Source organism: Lepidochelys olivacea (assembly GCF_965140295.1).
Source record: "Lepidochelys olivacea isolate rLepOli2 genome assembly, chromosome: 11".
In the NCBI taxonomy this organism is placed as follows: domain Eukaryota; kingdom Metazoa; phylum Chordata; order Testudines; family Cheloniidae; genus Lepidochelys; species Lepidochelys olivacea.
This window is the reverse complement of record NC_140421.1, coordinates 64,824,014-64,843,724: the sequence shown is the minus strand read 5'-3', so window position 1 is coordinate 64,843,724 and position 19,711 is coordinate 64,824,014. Positions and strand designations below refer to the sequence as shown.

The 19,711-nt window shown below is 46.8% G+C and overlaps 1 protein-coding gene across 29 annotated transcripts in view; it reads right to left on the bottom strand.

Moving 5' to 3' along the window:
- The window catches only part of MAP2 (microtubule associated protein 2), a 340,514-nt gene extending 331,978 nt beyond the window's left edge, over nucleotides 1-8,536 (bottom strand). For all 29 annotated transcript variants that reach the window (XM_084643737.1, XM_084643738.1, XM_084643739.1 and 26 more), the window contains exon 1: nucleotides 8,434-8,536. The gene's annotated coding sequence lies outside the window, so the exon portion shown is untranslated. The remainder of the gene's footprint in view (nucleotides 1-8,433) is intronic.
- Between the last annotated feature and the right edge of the window lie 11,175 nt (nucleotides 8,537-19,711).

The following is a 19,711-nucleotide window of genomic DNA, read 5'->3' as shown; positions in this document are numbered from 1 at the left end:
GCGCACATTCAGAGCTGGACGGCCAGACTGCAGCAGCTGCTGGCCGGGCTCCCGCCTCTGAAGGCAGCGCCGCTGCCAGCAGCAGCGCAGAGGTAAGGGTGGAAAGACCGTACCACCCTTACTTCTGCGCTCCTGCTGGCAGCGGCGCTGCCTTCAGAGCTGGGTGCCCGGCCAGCAGCCACCGCTCTCCACTCTGCCTTCAGAGCTGGGCAGCCAAGGAGCGGTGGCTGCTGATCAGGTGCCAGGGGGGTGGGGGAGAAGGGCATAACTACTACAGACACAAAGAAGGGGGGCATGATCAAATAAGTCTGAGAACGACTGATCTAATCAGTCCTCCCAGAGAAAAGCAGAGACTATAACAAACAAACAAAACACCCAAAACAAAACACCAGATACAAACTTTGGGCTCGGGTCTGTACTTTTGCTTGTAAAAGGGAGTAACTCCCTGGTGCACCCATCACTGGGCCAGGCCATCACATATGCACATGGAGGGGATTCACCTCTCACACACACCAGCGTAAAACAGGAGTAACTCTGGTGTAAACGAGAGGGAGAATCATATCCTCCATGCAGAGATCTCCCTTTGCTTACGCAGAACCCTACAACTACGGGCAACCCCGGGGAGGGATTGGGAGAATGCTGTAGAGAGTCAGGTGGCAACCTCCACATAATGGCTCTGGCCTCTGCTGAGTCCCCTACAGTTTGAGGCTCCAATCTGCAGACCCAGATCTGAAATTCACCCAAGATCAGGGGAGAGACGAGACCAGCCTCAAAGTTCAGATCCAACTGCACTTCCCTAAAGTTCGATTGCTTTAGATCCAGGGTTTTGGTTTGGCACGATCTCTACCCAGACACAGTCTTCAAGCACCATGCTGCAGCATCAAGTTAACCAGAGCAGTGCCTGTTACTTCCAGTCAGAGCCTGGAGTAACCTGTGTGGCCTACAATACACATTACATACACCTACTACTGTAGAGAAGGAGGAGTGAAGGAGCAGAACCAGGCCCAGCTCCTCCTAAGTCCCAGCTCTGTTTTTCACCTGCTTAGACAAGACAACTCACTCAGTGACTGATTTGTGTTGGGGGACAATCAACTTGTGAATAGAGACTTACATTTCCTCCAAGCCAGACTGCCTTTCGGACTCAGAACACACAGAGGATCTCTTTTAAGAGACCCACAGGCACCACTGCTGTGCATCTCAGTACCAAGCTGGGCCCTGAGGCTGGAATTTTCAAAAGCATTCAGCAACGGCCTAACTCTGCTTCCACTGACATCAGTGGAAGCAGAGTTAGGTCAACGATAAGCCTCTGTGAAATTCCCAGCCTAAGTCTCTTTTCTTCCCACATATTTCCTGCATCCCTTTAGTCAGAAATATTCAGAAATGTGCGATGTAATGGTGCAGTTCCCCATCACAAAGACAACTGTTTTCATGAAGAAGGTACATTTCTCTGGAGAAAATGAAGTGCAATGGCAGGGTTCATTTAATCAATCATCATAATTAAATGCAATCAAGTTAATTGATGTGACTAGACTACTGAAAGGTGGTGGTGGTGGTTTTTTAAATTGCTATTTATTCAGATGAACAAAATAGCTTCCAATATCTCAAACTGATACTGGAAACTTTAAAAATATACTGAGTGTCCACATGAATATTGAACTTAAAGGGGTGGAATATTAAAAAGATATTTATAATCTTTACATAACCAGGTGGGCTCCCTTTTGTCTGGAGAACAACGGATCTCCTGAGCAGAAGAGGATGTTTCCATAGACTTACCTCCCTGAAAGCTATTAGGATCTAATTGCATTACTGCCACTAGTGCTGATCCTATGAGATTCTCCCTAGGCCTTCTTAGGGGTTCTATCTTGCAAGTGGCTGGACACTCCCCTGAGATACTACGCACCCTCAGCTCCCACTGGCTTCAATGCAAGGTGAGAGTGCTCAGCCCTACTCAGGAGTGCTTAGAACTTTGCAGGATGGAGTCCTAAGTACAGAGCCTAAAGCCAAATCTGCTTGCTTTAGAAGTCTGAGTAGCCGCACTGACCACTGAGAATACAATGTCTGCCTGAATAAGGGGAATGGGATTTAGCTCAAATGCTGAGCTCGACCCACAAGTTCATCACATATAAACTGAACATATCAGTGAAGTGGAAAGCACTCCGTATTTTAAAGAAATTTGAAAAGGGTATTGGCTAGCTTCCCAGCTGATATAAATCCATGCAGCTCCACTGAAGTCAATGTGGCCACAGTGATTTACGCCAGTGAAGGACCTGGCCTTTAATACACTCGTTTTCCATTCCTATTTTTGGACATTTGAAAGCATTTGCTTAAAAAACTGATTATCGCCACCAAGGCACATTACAGCTATGATCAAAAAATATAATTAACAAGAAAAGAAAGGCTACGTTTTGTAACGAGCACTAGTGCAGCTGTAACAGCACCAATCTGTCTCAGAGAGACACTAAATGGAAACAAAGAGGTCTGATCAATCTTACAATTATTCGTGCTTAACTGAGGTCGCCCAAACCTCAGCTTTTTGCAGTATTTTCTTGCAACTAAGCATGTGAACAAGCAGAGGAATATATTCAATGCAAACACTGGCCTGTTATCATTTGGAAGGAGGGGTTATTCCCTGATCAAACAAAGGAAGAGGGATTGGTTTCGTTTGTAGGATCTCTCCAGGAAAATATTAAACGAGTGTAAAAACTGTGAGGAACAACAATATTAACTTGGCTGTTCTTAACAAAGCAGCAAACAATTAGCATTTAGGAAAAATGGGTCAATAAAGACCTCAAATCTTCTTAACAGCTAGCACAATCAACCCATGTGGCAACAACAATCTAAATTAACACCGTGGAGATGTTAGTTCTTTCTTCCCATATCTAAAAAGCAATTACAAATGTCACATCGAACCTCATTTTAAAACACTGTCCCACAGTTTAGCGCTGTAGCCTGTGATTAAGTCTACCCTCCCTCCCAAAGAAGCTTTTTACTCTGCTGAGGCAGATGGCTTTGGAAACCACCCCTTATTCACAACACAGCCATTCTAAATCTGCTCCACCCTATGGAAATCAGACCCATGCTGTTTTCCTTAGCATCTGCATGCACTACAGGTCTTATAAGCATCCCTGTATCCTCTGCATGAGGCAAAGAATTAAGGAAAAACAGCTGATCCCAACCAGCCCAGAGCCCCTAGCTTACAGGGCTCACTCCTGTAAGGCAATGAATGTCCTCAGATCCTGCTGACATCAGTGGGAGTTGAGTGTGCTCAGGCCCTCACAAAAGTACCTAGTCCCTCGGAAGTGTGTCTAGCATCTTCCAGAAACGAGCCTATAGCAAGCTACACCCTGATTTAGCAACCCATCCCTATTCAGCAAAGCACTAAAGCACATGCTTAATTTTAAGCATCTGCTTAAATCCTGCTGGTTTTAATGGGACTTAAGCAGGTGTTCAAGTGCCCGGCTGAACTGGGATGGACTACACACACCCACACTCTTAATAGCTTGGCTGAATTGTGGCCCTGGTGACCATAAATCCAATCCCGCACACAAATAAGCAATGTAAAACTTTACTCTGGTGAATTACAGCATCGACTTTAAAGGAACATAAAGTAAAGTTACTCACGTGCTTAAGTGTTTGCAGGATTTGGCCCCAAGGATTAATTTTTCATTTCTCAGGACTTCTGACTGTTCCTCCTTCACTTGCATTTAAATACAATGTTCCCTGACTGCTTCCTAACTATGACCCTGATCCTGCAATGAACTCCCCGTGGGCAGGACCCAGGAACTAATGCGATACTGGGATGTATACAGAGTGGAATCTTGAGTAGGAATAGAGTGGTTATTTTACCTCTAAATTTGGCACTGGTATGATCACTGCTGGAATAATGTGTCCAGTTCTGTTGCCCACAATTCAAGAAAGATGTTGATAAATTGGAGAGGGTTCAGCAAAGAGTCATGAGAATGATTAAAGGATTAGAAAACTTGCTTTGTAGCACAGACTTAAAGAGCTCAATCTATTTATCTTAATAAAAAGAAGGTTAAGTGATTACTTGATTACAGTCTATCTACACGGGGAACAAATATTGAACTACGGGCTCTTCAGTCTAGCAGAGAAAGGTATAACAAAATCCAATTGCTAAACGTTGAAGCGAGACAAATTCATACTACAAATAAACCATACATTTCTGACATTGAGGGTAATTAACCACTGAAACAATTTACCAAGGATCATGGCGGATTCTCTATCACTGACAATTTTTAAATCAAGGCTGGATGTTTTTCTAAAAGACCTGCTCTAGGAACTATTTTGGGGAAGTTCATTGGCCTGTGTTATGCAAGAGATCAGACTAGACGATTACTTGGCCTTGGAATCTATGGTTCTATGAACCTAGGTGAAGTCCAAATGAAGCCAATAGGGCTCTGTTAAGGTGCAGGCATCCATCCAACTGCAGCTCATTACAGAATCAGGGCCTGCCTGGTTAAAAGGAATGGAGAGGAATGACTCCCCAATGGAATTGTAAAGGCTCTTTATCCCAGGTGAATTCTTTTTGAGCCTGATCAACACCTATTGAAGTCAATGGAAAGGCTGCCATTGACTTCAAAGGCCTTTGCATCGGGCCCAAAATATATACACAGCATGTATCAATGTCCAGGCTTTTCCCCCCCTTTCTTAATCTAATTTGTTCCTATTAATCTCTTCATACATATATGGTAGACCAGATTCCAGACTACACAGATACTGCATTTGTGCACATGATTTTGTCAGTAGCTTTTAATGGTTATAAAAATCAATGCAGCTCACATCCTTGTGTGCTGTATTCCTGTTTTTCTTTAAGAAAAACCTCTCCGTGCCATCGTACTTGAAATATTACCAGTGAGACAGAATGGAATACACAACCACACCCAGGCAGTTTCAATACCATCGGTTTGATTCTGTCATTGGAGCTACAATGGCCTGATTCTTGACTCACTCACACCTGTTTTTATGCCAGTGTAACTCCATTTACTTGGGAAATTAGGCCCAATGGCTCCAGTTTAAGTGTGCCTGATGGATTTTTTTTTTTTTAATAGTAAATCCAGGTGCGATGAGTTTTGGGGACGTTAACACAATGGACACCAACTGAACTGAAAAGCATAGTTCTGAAAACTTCTTGTGGATAAGAGAATTCTTAATCCATAAACTGTAGCAGCTTATTTGGGAGTCATTATAATCATTCATGTCCATGCATGTTACCTTTGGGGCCTTCACATAATGACTACTTCTGTGATGTTAGTGTGTGTTTAAGGAGCACTGCTGAGTGGGTACTGACATAACATCCCATAATGACTACTTCAGAGCCTTTAAAATCTAGGGTGTCAATGGGAGTTTACATGACAATAACAAACCACATTACAAGCACAACGTACTGTGCTGCACATTTAGCAGTAAAGAAGTACACTCGCATTCTTTTTGGAAAAGCAATGACTTTATACCTGCACTAATTGTGTTTTAAGTCATTACCACAGCTATTTTGTTTTGGTCCGATCCACACAGAGGCAGTAATCCATAACATGGACTCAATGGCTTGCAGAATTTCATCGGCCAAATCCTGCTTATCTCATTCCCGTGAGTAAAAAAAACAAAAAAAAAAAGAAAAGATGATACTGGACCCAGTTCTTAAGCTAACACCATCCCACTGCTTGCACCAGGAACCTTTCTAGGGCCCACTCACACAAAGATGTAGGGTACTGCAAAATTATTTTGATCTACGTTATACCGACGTACAGCCACCGCAGTAATCAAATCACTTTTGCATGTCCACACTATGCTCCTTATGTTGCCGGTACACATCCTCACCAGGAGCGCTTGCACCGACTGAAGTGTCAGTGTGGGGCATTGTGGGACAGCTTCTGAAAGCCAGCAAGTGTCGATACAAGCAATGCGGTGTCTACACTGACACTGCGTCAGCCTAACTACGTTGACCTATGCCTCTTGTGGAGGTGGAGTTATTAAGTTGGCATAGCGGGCGAGTTACATTGGCAGGAGCATCATTTTAATGTAGGCTCTTAAAGAGTTAGGTCAACATAAGCTGCCTAGCAGTGACCTAACTCTGTAGCATAGACCAGGGCTTACTCTCGTACTTACCTTTATACACTGGCTTCCATGAGAGGACTCACAATGGCACTACTTACAGCATGCAAAGTGTGTACTGGATTCATTTTGAGTCTTGTTCGGCACTGAGCTCACTTTACAGATTAGTAAAATAAATCATAATTACAGGCGAGGAATCAAGTTGCTCCTGGGACTCAATAGCTCATGCCAAGTTTTGTTTTAGTGCATTCACTTTTAATACCAAGCCCCCTGAAAATAGATACTGATGATAGAAATGGTACAACAAGCACAAACTCTGCTGGCTGCCTCTAGAATAGCTCAAATATGCCCCGTGTGAGTGTGCTGTTACTGTTTAGGGATGACGCCCAGGCTCTTGTGATTTGTGAGGTACCTCTCACAGCGACCTATGAAGTAATAGCAATGCCTGTTTCAGTGAGGAATGCCCTCTCAGCGCTTTCTACCTTCCCAGCAAGAGCTGAGACAGGGCGTTCGTGTCGTCTGTTAGGGAGGGAACAGAGAGCGGCTTCTGAAAACAAGTAAGTCCTGCAGCTGAGTCTCCTCCTAGATGCGTTGGCTCCAAGAGCTGGAGTCTAGACGTAACTACAAGTTTAAACCAGCGCAGGTGCAAGAAACAGGTTCTTTCACAGGAAGAACAGCGGGGAGGGAGAGAAAGGAAAAATGGAAATGCACAAAAAATCGTGAGAGAAAAATCCCTTCTGAAAACAAAAAGGTCACATCTTCCGAACTGTGAGCAGTGCAGCTCCCCCACAGCTGATGCCTGCACACTGACATTTTTCTTTAGCGAAAGGGGTAGGGGAAACAAATCATTGACATGACCATAAAAATATGACAAATTGTGAAAAAGGATTGTGAGAGCTAAAATAAATAACCCTTATGGGAGATTGACATATAATAATTAGCCCAAACGGCATGCACACGTTAACCACCCCTTGTATATAAATATCTACTGCTGCACAGAAAGGAACACGATGAAATAAAAATTCACCAGCAACGCAAAGGAGATCTTTATTTGAAAGAGAAATGAAAATTCCAGGGGGAGGGGCTCTTACAACTCATACATATCCCTTTTTTCCAAAGCCCTGTTCCATAAAGGAAGCCTCATTCAAACAGGAGGTCATCATTTGTATCAAACATATACACAATGAATTGAGTCAAGCTGTCTTTATTTGGTAGATCACATTCGATGCAACACTGTACCTGCAGCCGCTCAAGCTTGGCATATTTTGCATCATTCTCTCTTACACGAAAAGTCTTTGTTCTCCACCGCCCCATTGCGGCTGCAAGCCCCCTCTTTCTGTTTGCAGTCGTTTCCTCTCCACTGCTGATCATTTCAACACAGATTTTTTTTCCCAATGCAAATTAAAACCACTTGCTCCCCTTGCACCCCCACTTTGCACAATCCTCTTTGTCCACCGTTACAGATCCTTTTAAAGGAGTTTAAGTGCAGGGGCAGGATTACATCCGTGGCACTCCAAAGATGCTCAAAATCCTAAAATGAATTGACAAAAGTAGCCTGCTCCTATTAAGATAAATGAACTGATAGTGCTTTCAATTTTCCTCGGGGCACTGCGATCAAAGAGGTGCACACCAAATGGTTCATGATAACCTTACGGCAGGATTTTGCTTATGACAAAGCTTATTTTCCCCTTGACCACAGGGAAGAAATATACAGCTGACTCCCGCCGTTTCCGAGTTACAGAGAGATGGATCTTAGCTCAGTTGCTCCCCTCCTTTATCCCCCGCCTCCCCACTTTCTTGAAATTTCCATCCTTAAACAAAAGAGGATGGTGGGGTGGTGACAGAGAGGCAGAGCTGCATTCAAGAAAACCCTTCCAAGGAGGCTTTTTTTTTTTTTAAAAGGTTTTGCTTCTTGATCCACTTAAAACTCACAGTAGTGGTTGAGGGGAGGGTAACTTTCTAGGTGTCCTTTTCCTTTCTTCTCTCCTGGCCCTGTAAATTCAGGGGCGACTGGCTTCAGAGGGACACAAACAACGCTTTGCATTGGCTTACACGGCTTTTGGTTGTTGTTGTGGTAACTACTGCTGTTTTAATGCTGTCCCCCAACCTTTATGCCGCTTGACACCTACAAATCCCAGGTCCACATCTACCGCCCGTGGAGACCTAACCACCCCGCAGCCCTAGAGCGGGGCTGGGCCACTGACAGACCCCCCAGCGGCCGCCAGGTACCGCCAGGCGAACCTGCGCCGGGAAATCTCGGGGACCAGGGGCTCGCTCCCTGCCCTGGGCGGGTGGGTGGGGGGCAGGCCCGGAGGTGGGGGGCCGGGAGCCCGCTGGTGGGGCGGGGGGGGGGGCGGCCCTTACCTGAGCGCAGATGCCGCTGCCGCTGCCGGCCCCGGGACACAGGCCGAGCGCCGGGCGCAGGAGGGCGCGATGCTGCCGAGGCTGCGGCGGCCGCTGCTGCGAATGCTGGCTCGGCTCCCCGGCCGCCCGGCGGGTGCGCGGCCGGCCCCGCCCCCCGGCCCCGGCCCCGCCCCCAGCGCCCGCACCGGCCCCGCCCCCAGCGCCCGCACCGGCCCCGCAGCCCGCCCGCGTCTGCCCAGCTGCGGGGCGGGCGGGAGTGCGGCAGCTGCTGCTGCCCTGCTGAGCGCCAGGAGCAGGGGCAGAGTGGGCGGGCAAGGGATGGGGGGTAGAGTGGGTGTGTAAGGGATGGGGAGCAGAGTGGGTGTGTAAGGGATGGGGGGCAGAGTGGGTGTGTAAGGGATGGGGGTAGAGTGGGTGTGCACAGGGCAGAGCACAGTGGGTGGGCAAGGGATGGGGAGCAGAGTGGGTGTGCACAGGGCAGGGCAGAGTGGGTGTGTAAGGGATGGGGGGCAGAGTGGGTGTGTAAGGGATGGGGTAGAGTGGGTGTGCACAGAGCAGAGCACAGTGGGTGTGTAAGGGATGGGGACAGAGTGGGTGTGCACAGGGCAGAGCACAGTGGGTGTGTAAGGGATGGGGACAGAGTGGGTGTGCACAGGGCAGAGCACAGTGGGTGTGTAAGGGATGGGGACAGAGTGGGTGTGCACAGGGCAGAGCACAGTGGGTGGGCAAGGGGTGGGGAGCAGAGTGGGTGTGCACAGGGCAGGGCAGAGTGGGTGTGTAAGGGATGGGGGGCAGAGTGGGTGTGTAAGGGATGGGGGTAGAGTGGGTGTGCAAAGGGCAGAGCACAGTGGGTGGGCAAGGGATGGGGAGCAGAGTGGGTGTGCACAGGGCAGGGCAGAGTGGGTGTGTAAGGGATGGGGGGCAGAGTGGGTGTGTAAGGGATGGGGTAGAGTGGGTGTGCACAGGGCAGAGCACAGTGGGTGTGTAAGGGATGGGGACAGAGTGGGTGTGCACAGGGCAGAGCACAGTGGGTGGGCAAGGGATGGGGAGCAGAGTGGGTGTGCACAGGGCAGGGCAGAGTGGGTGTGTAAGGGATGGGGGGCAGAGTGGGTGTGTAAGGGATGGGGTAGAGTGGGTGTGCACAGGGCAGAGCACAGTGGGCGTGTAAGGGATGGGGAGCAGAGTGGGTGTGCACAGGGCAGAGCACAGTGGGTGGGCAAGGGATGGGGAGCAGAGTGGGTGTGTAAGGGATGGGGTAGAGTGGGTGTGCACAGGACAGAGCACAGTGGGTGTGTAGGGGATGGGGAGAAGAGTGGGTGTGCACAGGGCAGGGCAGAGTGGGTGTGTAAGGGATGGGGGATAGAGTGGGTGTGCACAGGGCAGAGCACAGTGGGTGTGTAAGGGATGGGGAACAGAGTGGGTGTGCACAGGGCAGAGCACATTGGGTGGGCAAGGGATGGGGGAGCAGAGTGGGTGTGTAAGGGGTGGGGGAGCAGAGTGGGTGTGCAAAGGGCAGAGCAGAGTGGGTGTGTAAGGGATGGGGGAACAGAGTGGGTATGCACAGGGCAGAGCACAGTGGGTGTGTAAGGGATGGGGAGCAACAGTGGGTGTGTACAGGGCAGAGTAGAGTGTATGGGATGGGGAGCAGGGGGATGTGCAAGGAATGGGGAGCAGAGTGGGTGTGCACAGAGCATAGTAGAGTGGGTGGGCAAGGGATGGGGAAGCAGAAGTGGGTATGTGGGAGTCAAGGGGGGGTACAAGGAACGGGGGAGCAGAAACCGGGATGGGAGAGCATGAGAATTAGGAGCAAAATGGGGATGCAAGGAATGGAGGGACACTGTGTATGGGGTGGGCAGCCATCTGAGGGGGACAAACTGGCGATGCACAGGGGTAATGGAGGTGCAGACCAGGGGAAGGGAGATGGAAGATCAGGTTGGGTTGGGGGGACGGGGAACAGATCAGGATGACACAGAGAGGTGAAGATGCCATCAATGAACTGTGGCCGAAAACAATTGCCCCCTTTTAGTCCAGGGATCAATTGGTGCAAGTGACAAGCCTAAAAAGCCCAGAAAATCATAGAATCATAGAATCATAGAATATCAGGGTTGGAAGGGACCCCAGAAGGTCATCTAGTCCAACCCCCTGCTCAAAGCAGGACCAATTCCCAGTTAAATCATCCCAGCCAGGGCTTTGTCAAGCCTGACCTTAAAAACCTCTAAGGAAGGAGATTCTACCACCTCCCTAGGTAACGCATTCCAGTGTTTCACCACCCTCTTAGTGAAAAAGTTTTTCCTAATATCCAATCTAAACCTCCCCCACTGCAACTTGAGACCATTACTCCTCGTTCTGTCATCTGCTACCATTGAGAACAGTCTAGAGCCATCCTCTTTGGAACCCCCTTTCAGGTAGTTGAAAGCAGCTATCAAATCCCCCCTCATTCTTCTCTTCTGCAGGCTAAACAATCCCAGCTCCCTCAGCCTCTCCTCATAACTCATGTGTTCCAGTCCCCTAATCATTTTTGTTGCCCTTCGCTGGACTCTCTCCAATTTATCCACATCCTTCTTGAAGTGTGGGGCCCAAAACTGGACACAGTACTCCAGATGAGGCCTCACCAATGTCGAATAGAGGGGAACGATCACGTCCCTCGATCTGCTCGCTATGCCCCTACTTATACATCCCAAAATGCCATTGGCCTTCTTGGCAACAAGGGCACACTGCTGACTCATATCCAGCTTCTCGTCCACTGTCACCCCTAGGTCCTTTTCTGCAGAACTGCTGCCTAGCCATTCGGTCCCTAGTCTGTAGCTGTGCATTGGGTTCTTCTGTCCTAAGTGCAGGACCCTGCACTTATCCTTATTGAACCTCATCAGATTCCTTTTGGCCCAATCTTCCAATTGGTCTAGGTCCTTCTGTATCCTATCCCTCCCCTCCAGTGTATCTACCACTCCTCCCAGTTTAGTATCATCCGCAAAATGCAAAACAGTCAACTGTGTTCAGAGGTACTAATCAGTAAAGCTGAGCATCATTGAAAGAACATGCCCCTTCTGTTGATGGATTCACATGCCTCGCTGTGGGCCGTGCTTAAAATGGTCTGAAAAAAAGGTAAGAGGGCTGTCGCAGTCTCGGAGCAGCAGCTTTGGTAAAACAGGGCTCAGTGTGCATTCCTCAGTGATACAGTTTTTTTTCTGGCTGGGTCTGCAAACCCCCTGCTGTACGGACTGGTGGGAATCACCCAGATTTAAAAGTGTTGGCCCAAGTCTTCAGCTCTCTATAAGTTTCCCTAAAATGCAAAATGGATATAATAATATTTTGAAAAGAGCTTTTATAAGTGTTAAGTATTATTACACTCAATGCATGCTGGCTGCCATTCACCTCCACTGAACTTCTGACAGCTTACCCTTGCCCCCTCCTTGTACCTATTCCAGGAATCATCCCCAATGATTATAGAAATGTATCCTGGGAAGGTACCTCAACATCACTTATATGGCATCATTTGGATGATCCAAGGATGCAGATCTCAGCTTTATCATGCTGTACCTTTAAGGAGAAGAATAGTTTTGAGGCAGACAGAACATAGTATAAGCAGTGCTGATTTTGCAGGTCAGAAACGGAGTACAGATTGAATGCCTGTGAGCAGTCGAGCCAGTACTGGTAATTCTCCAGAAGCTCTATTTCCTGCATTTTGGCTGGATGGAAAAGAAAAAAAGGTATCTCATTCCCTTGTCAACTTTCACTAATTTCCCAAACTGAACTTTCCTCCACTTCCCCTCAGGGTATCAGTTACTGTCTCCACGACCTGGACAACATCTAAAACTTAGGTTGACCTAGCTATGTTGCTCGGGACTGTGAAAAATACCTTTCCCTGAGCGCCATAGTTCGGCTGACCTAATCCCCGGTGTAGGTGTGGCTAGGTACGACATAAGGATTCTTTGTCAATCTAGCTACCGCCTCTCAGAAAAGTGGATTATCGACATAAATGAAAAACCCCTTCCGGCAATGTAGGAAGTGTCTACCCTATGATGCTACAGCAGCATAGCTGCAGCGCGGTTGTCATGGAGAAATCAATGCACCCAATTCAGGTGCAATAAAGTGGAAGCCATGCCATTTTCAGCATGTAGACAGAAGGTGAATCTTGAAAGCTAGTCATTCATCTAGTTCTCACTCAAAAATTGTCACAGAACCTTAGAAATTATAGATGGAAAACACTACTTACCTCATTAGATCCAACCAAATCAGGAGCCCTTTCCGATGGAAAGGATAGAGTGTTTTATCCACTATTAACATGAATGCCTCTAGTAATGGGACACCCACCACTGTCCGTGGGAAAATTCTATTATGCCCTTCATAAATTAAATGGTCAACTAAGCTATAGTTACTAAATGCATTAAGACAGGAAATGTTTGTCGTTTATTTTAGAGATGCTTGTATGAGGTTTTGTTAGAAAGACTTGCAAGGATCAGAAGGTGATACTCCAGAGTGTGTGTGTGTGTGGTGGTGGGGTGGGGGGAGGAGGAGGGTAGGATTGATGCATAGGAAAAGCACATCTTTTGGGACCTCACAGAAAATCAAGAATTAGGTAAAGATCTGATACAGAGATCCAAAATTGCCAGTGTAAGAAGATTTGAGGAGTCACATACAGAGGAGTTCTCTTTGGGCTGTATATGGTAAAAAGGTCATGGTCTATAACCCTTTTAAGAACAGACTCATTTCAAACAGTTATTTGGAGATGTGCCATTCTAAGGAGAACTTGTCAATACCTTTTTTTTCCCTTTGGATATACAGCTACAGTGCCAGGATACTGATGAATGAAGACTACATTCTTCTGTTATTCTATCAGTTTAGAGGTAGGTATAAGTTTTGGCCACATAGATATTTGGATTCAAACTTCAAAAAGGGAAGAAAACATTTCATTTCTTAAAGAGGCAATAGACAAATCCACATTTAATTTGGATGTATGAACAGAGTAGCCAAGTCAGAGGCAGCTGATATTTAGTCATGATTAGAAGGGTTACAAACATTAAAAAGAATTTTAAATACATGTAAATTACTTCTATGACATATCCTAAGCACTTTCCGACTAGCCTCTTTTGCAATCTGTGTGCATATATATCAACTGGGTTGCAGAGTTTTTGCCATTGTAACTTGGGAAGCATCTAGGCTAAGGTGACTGTGAAAGGTGAAAATCAATATTATTCTGCTGCTTCTGGTAAATTCCCCTATAGTGGCCCTACTGCACATCCAGTCTATAAGAACCTATATAGGGAACACAAGTTTAATAGAGGGCTTTTTGCTCTGGCAGACCAAGGTATAATAAGATCCAATGGTTGGAAACTGAAATTAGACAAATTCTGACTAGAACTAAATTTTATTTTTTTAAACAGCGAGGATAATTACACATGGGAACAATTTACCAAGGGTTATGGTGGATTCTCCATCACTGGCCATTTTAAAATCAAGAGTGGATGTTTGTTCTGGAAGCTCTGCTCTAGTTCAAACAGGAATTAATTCAGGGAAGTCCTCTGGTCCGCTTTGTACAGGATGTTAGATTAGATCACAATAGACCCTTATAATCTATGAACCTATCAATCCGGGGCTATAGAGGAACATCTGAGCTGGACAGGGCCCTAAATGATCTCTTCTATTGAAAGCAAAACAAAAACGTCTACTGGAAGTGTCACTCAAACATTTATCATTGGCTTTACAAAGTGGGTACAAATAGTCACAACTTGTTCCCAAGTTGATTTAACAGGCTCCAATGTTTATCTGTATCTAAGTGCCAAACACAGTAAGCTTTCCATAAAGCTTTTCACAATGGACTCTTCCTTTTACAGCTCCGTGGTTTGGCAGCATTTACTTACTGCAGATTATTTGAGGGATGTTGCTTGCTTCTGTGTTTATTTCTGGTCATTGTAGGAAAGGCTACTGTACACAGGTGAGACTTGCAGTATACTCTGAAATCAGATATGCCTAGCCTCAACTTTCTCTCTTCTGCTAAGTCTTTCCACAATTGAGACCTTGTCTCTGTCTCTCAAAAGTTTCACTCTGTGTTCTGTTAGCTCCATTTTCCAGGGGGAGCATAGGCATGCCTGTGAGTTTGCAAGTGAAGAGTTGACTCTGGTAAAGCAGGGCCCCAACTAGCCGAGGGCCTTAGTGCTCTAAAGCAAGACATTTAATTGGTACTGGAAGTGACCTGAGAGCAGAATGGGGTGTAGTGTACTGGTGTGTTGTGCTCTTGGTGGTTTTCCCAGGAATGAGACAGGTTGTTACATCCTGTACACATTGGAGTTTCTTCAGATCAGCAAGTTACAATCGTCCAGTCTGGATGAATTGAACATGTAGCTCACTGGGCCTAGATCCACATGTGAGAAGGAATGGGCATAGTTTCCAAGCAAGCTATGTTTGGAAGACATTTCTCACCCCAGTGACTTGAAACCAGGATCAGGTATATGTCCATTAAGATCCCTAAATTTCATACTATCTTGACAAGTGGAAGGCAGGTGAGTCTGAAAAGGGAGAGGTCACCATGTTTCGCTTTTCCTACCAGCATCATTCAGTCCTGCGTGTGTTCAGTTTAAGGCACCTACTCTTCTAGACTCTAATCTAGAACCTGGATGACACCTTGTGGTATGTTGGTGTTAGTTGTCTTTGCTGAGGAGATACAAAGCTAGATGTCAGTGTATGGTTGGCAACAGTGTGGCTACAGCATCTCACAAACTTTCCAAGAGGTGTCATAGAGAGTCAACAGAACAGAAGTATAGTATTGATCCTTCTGGAACTCAGCATTGGAGGGATCTGAGCAGTGATGAGCTGTCAAAATCTTAACAACGGGTTCCCTCCTCACCCCACGAGGGGGTCGTTGCCCACCCCCACCCCCCATGACTCCTGCCCCATCCAACCCCCCCACGTTCCTTGATGGCCCCCCAGGACCCCTGCCCCATCCACCTCCCTCCCCGCTCCCCTGACTGCCCCCAGAAACGGGCAGGAGGGTCTCGTGGGCCACCGTAGGGGGTGCCCACCCCTAAGAGCCAGAGGGACCTGCTGGGGGGCGAAGTGGGGAGTCCCCGCAGTGCTTACGTGGGGCAGCTCCCAGGAAGCATCCCGCAGGTCCCTCTGGCTCCTGGAGGCAGGGGAGCATAGCTGGTGGGGGGGAGCAGGGGGAGCGGCCGCTTCCCCACTGATCACATCAAAAGTGGCGCCTTAGGCACCGACTCCCTGGGTGCTCCGGGGCTGGAGCACCCACGGGGAAAATTTGGTGGGTGCAGAGCACCCATCGGTAGCTCCCCGCCCCACCCCCAGCCCCAGCTTACCTCACCTCCACTCCGCCTCCTCCGCTGAACGCGCTGCCCCGCTCTGCTTCTCCGCCCCCTCCCCCGGCTTCCCGCGAATCAGCTGTTCAGCAGGAAGCCTGGGAGGGCTGAGAAGCAGGTGGCGGCTTCCCACTCAGGCCACGGGTGGCGGAGGTGAGCTGGGGCGGGGAGCGGTTCCCCTGCGTGCTCCCCACCCCCGAGTTACCTATTGTGGGGCGGGCGGCCCTCCTCACGCCCCCCGCCCCAGCTCACCTCCACCTCCCTGGGCCTGAGTGCGAAGCTGCGGCCTGCTTCTCAGCCGGCCCCGGCTTCCCGTGCAAACAGCTGATTCGCGGGAAGCCTGTGGGGGCAGAGAAGCAGGGCGGGGTGGCACGTTCAGGGGAGGAGGTGGAGGCGGAGCGGAAGTGAGCTGGGGCCAGGAGTAGGGCGGGGAGCTGTCGGTGGGTGCTCTGCACCCACCAAATTTTCCCCTTGGGTGCTCCAGGGCTGGCGCACCCATGGAGTTGGCACCTAAGGCGCCACTTTTGGCCGGTTGTTAAATTTAGAAGCCCTTTTAGAACCGGTTGCCCCTCACGGAACAACCGGTTCTAAAAGGGCTTCTAAATTTAACAACCGGTTCTAGCGAACCTGTGCGAACCGGCTCCAGCTCACCACTGGATCTGAGGAATCACAAGCAGCTGCCAATCACCACTCTAGTTTAAGAGGAATAATTGGAGCCATTACAATGCTGCACCATCCAGTCTGGGTAGATCTTCCAACTGGGTCTTCTAAAAGGAATCATGTGATTATCTCTATCAAAGGCCAAGCTGAGGATTGGTGGAATAAGCATCAAGGCTAAGTAATGAATTCTGTATACCCATCATATCAACTGATGAACAAAAGATTTGAAAAGAGTTGCTTTTCTGTATGGGAGTCTAACATAAAAAGCTATTATACGTTAGAGCTGGTCAAAAAATGGGAAAAGAAACCTGGACATCTGGGAAATTGCATTTCCCCTTTTTTGTCAAAATTTCACACTGACATCTATTGAACATGTGTTCTTTTTCTTGCCCGGTAGTTAAAGGGTTTGGAATTAATATTATTCTAAGATGCCTATATAGGGCAGATTTTTTGTTCAGCCTGCGGACGTACTTATAACTTGTTTTATTAATGTGGAATTTTAATAAGATCCTTTACTTTTTAATGTGTCCATATTATTAATGAAAAATATTCACACAGGATGCAACTGGTTTATGGAAAATGTGCTGTTAGAGGGGATTGGTGTACTGAAGACTATGCCACATTTTGAAAAGGCACAAAGAGGTGCACCACAAAAACATTTACAAATTATGACCCTACTTGGGCTGATGGCTGAATTTGACCCCAGGAGCTGCAGTCCTAAAAGCATAAGGCTGTACTGCTTGAGCTATAGTATTAACTCCCTTATCTGGCAGCTGTAGTAGATGCTTAACTTCTTATGGGGACTAGCCACTAGGGGAGAACAAAGACCCACAACGACTTAATGTGCGTTAAATACTTCCCCTGCCTGGGAAAGTTTGTGTTGAGTATCTGAGGACTACCAGAGTTCAAGCCCTCTTTTGGTATGCCATGTTTTATAACAGCTCCCTAAGGTGTGCCATGAGGAGAGTTTGAACCTTCCGCTTTCAGCATTAAAAGACTTTAATGAACTGGTAGCAGTAGAAGACTTATTTTCTTGTGTGAATCAGCTGGTAGAGGTGGACAAAGATCCACAGTGTCCTTGCGTGGGTTATGTGCACACAATAGTAACACGTGCAAACCACCATTGTCATGCATGCCTCTTCCTTTGTGTGTGCAAAGTGAGTATTTGAATGTGCAAACTGGCACTTGTTTGTGCAGTTACCCAGTTTGTAGGTGCAAATACAAATGTTTACAAGTAAACCGTGCACCTTGACATATAGCAGGTCCACCTACTGTAGCCAGCTCTGGAAATGTGGCTGGAGGGTTATTTTTCGAAAGCAGAGCTGAAGATACCATTGGCTGTCATCATCTAAAGAGATGAAGGCAGTTTCTCCCCTGACAGCAGGCCAACGGTCTATTATAAAGGGGAAAATAATTCTTAATCAGAGCTCATCAAATCCATTTTCACTGTAGAAATCAGTATTTCATGCAACGTTATTAAAGCAAGTGGCAACACCATTAGTCACCCTAGCAGTCATACAGCCACACACATTATGCATTTAATTCATTTCTATGCTGGTTGCCACCTGCTCATCTGGTAATTGGACTCTGATCGTTTAAAAAACTTGTACGGGGAAGAGAGCCAACCAGGTAACATGGGATGCTAATTCCTGGAAACTACATGGGAAAAAAAGAGTCTGTGTGCATAAATTCGAAGCATGAGTTAATTGTGCCAGGGGCCCTGTGCTCCCAAGGAGAAGCCGTGGTGTGAAATCAGTGAGTCTGGTGGAGTTAGATGTAGTATCTCCAGTGGCTATGACATATATACATGTTGCCTGAAGTGACTGCCTAGTGCTATTGGAGTATTTATGATCTTTTTAAAAAAAGTCTTTGGATGCTTGTGCAGGCTGGTGTGTTGCCATGGAAACAGGGGTGTTGGCGCTGTTAGTAAGTGGGCTGATTTATTTGTGTGCCTCCAAAATGAAGAGCAAGAAAATAACAATCCCACCGTTGGTGAGGCTCTTAGAGAATGGAGTTTGGTATTACAGCAAAATTAATCCCAGTGAGTATTTTCAGATGCTCCGTTAAATAGCAATAAGGCAGACAAACAAAGGAAAATGGCTAGCAGAGCGGTCGAACTCTCACAGAAAGCCCTACAGGAAAGTCAGCACAAAGAATCCCCATGCAATAACGTATCAGTTATGTGTTTATTGAAAGCAATCAGCAAATTTAATTATTTTTCTTCCCTAATGGACCATCTCCTTTTTCTGATGCAGCAAATACAAAGGAACAAAATCAAATGTGAGATGTGATCCATATGTAGACACCACCATACAAAGTAATATCTAGCTCTTGTATAGTACTTTTCAGTAGTAGGTCACTATCATTATCCCCATTTTACAGATGGGAAAACGAAGGCACAGCAAAGTAAAGTGATTTGCCCGAAGTCAGCCAGTAGTAGAGCTAGGACTTGAACCTAGGTCTCCTGAATCGTACTCCAATGTGCTACCCACTAGGCCATAGCGTTCTTAACTGGAGTTTAAAGAGGTACATTATATCACCTATTAGCTCCCATCTTATACATTTAATATTTATAGGCACAACTCCATTGCTAAATGAGAGGAAAAACAGGCTAAGAAGTGACAGGGCTAGAGAACACTCAGGAAATCAAATGAAGAAACTGGGCAGCGTTCCAGACTATTTTCAAACTGTTACTTTTTTGTTGGTGTTAAAATAGTCTCATAAATTACATATATATAGCTTATAGGTCTGAAAACAGAGCTCCCCCATCCACTGATGCTGTGTGTTAGTAGGAGGTAACACACGCCTGTTCTACTTCACTGAAAGTTTTCCTTGTTGGTATCTGTTGTTCTGAAAGGAAATCTACAGACATTAGTAATGTCACGGAATATTTATTTTTGAGCTTTCTTCGCCCCAGATTGCAAAGGTAGCAGACATGGATGCTTTTGCAAAGAGGACTCCCCCCTGCCCCACAGATAGTCACATAGCATTTGAGTTGTCTTCTTAGCATGTGAGCAATGTGACCAGGATGGTTGTTAACAAAAATAAATAACTTAGGGTCAGATCCTGAGATGCTGTAAATCAGTGTAATTTATTTCAACAGAGCTGTGCCAGTTTAAGACCAGCTGAGGATCTGGCCCAGAGAATTTTAAACAATTAGGATAAGATGATCCTTTCCTCTGTCAGGTTTCAGAGTAGCAGCCGTGTTAGTCTGTATTCGCAAAAAGAAAAGGAGTACTTGTGACACCTTAGAGATTAACCAATTTATTTGAGAATAAGCTTTCGTGAGCTAGAGCTCACTTCATCGGATG